Below are 695 nucleotides of genomic sequence, written 5' to 3'. Positions count from 1 at the left end.
TCCTGGTTCAGGTGTTGATGTTTGTGTGTTTTTCTGATCACAGCTGAAAATATGGAGCATGATGATTATTGTATTAAAAAAATAAAAAAAGTTGTTTTGTTGAGTGTCAGATGTTTGCAGAGGAATCATCAGGCTTAATAATCAGCCCAAATGAAATGTAACATTTATTTTTCATTTGCTACACCAAGGAGGTAATTGTGTTTTCAGTGTTAGTTTGTTCATCTGTCTGTGCACAAGGTTACTCATAAAGTTACGATTGGGTTTCATGACCTTGTCAGGACATGTTGGTGTTAGAAAATGAACCAATCACAATGTTGATGCTGATTTCACAGCTTCAAGGGGAGTATGTCGGGGTCTTAAGACTTCCATCAGACCCACATGGTCTCCTGTCAGCAGCCAGGAAAAGAACAGAAACTCTTATTGTCTACACATGGATATGATGTGTGTTAAGGAACTAATGAGTTCTGTTTTTGAACCATTTAAAAATACATGTAATTTATAAATTTCAACAGGAATATATTCAGACAATGTGAAAATAGCTAAGGTAATTCATCTTTATAAGAATGGTGATACATGTGTATTTACAAATAATAGACAGATTAGATGTGTTTAAAACAAATGTAGCGGTTTCCTACCTCATTTTATGATTGCTGATGAACATAACTTGTTATGACTTTTGGGAAAAGAGTCAGATA

The sequence above is a fragment of the Austrofundulus limnaeus genome, unplaced genomic scaffold, assembly GCF_001266775.1.
Source record: "Austrofundulus limnaeus strain Quisiro unplaced genomic scaffold, Austrofundulus_limnaeus-1.0 Scaffold106, whole genome shotgun sequence".
NCBI lineage: Eukaryota > Metazoa > Chordata > Actinopteri > Cyprinodontiformes > Rivulidae > Austrofundulus > Austrofundulus limnaeus.
This window is presented reverse-complemented; position numbering follows the sequence as displayed.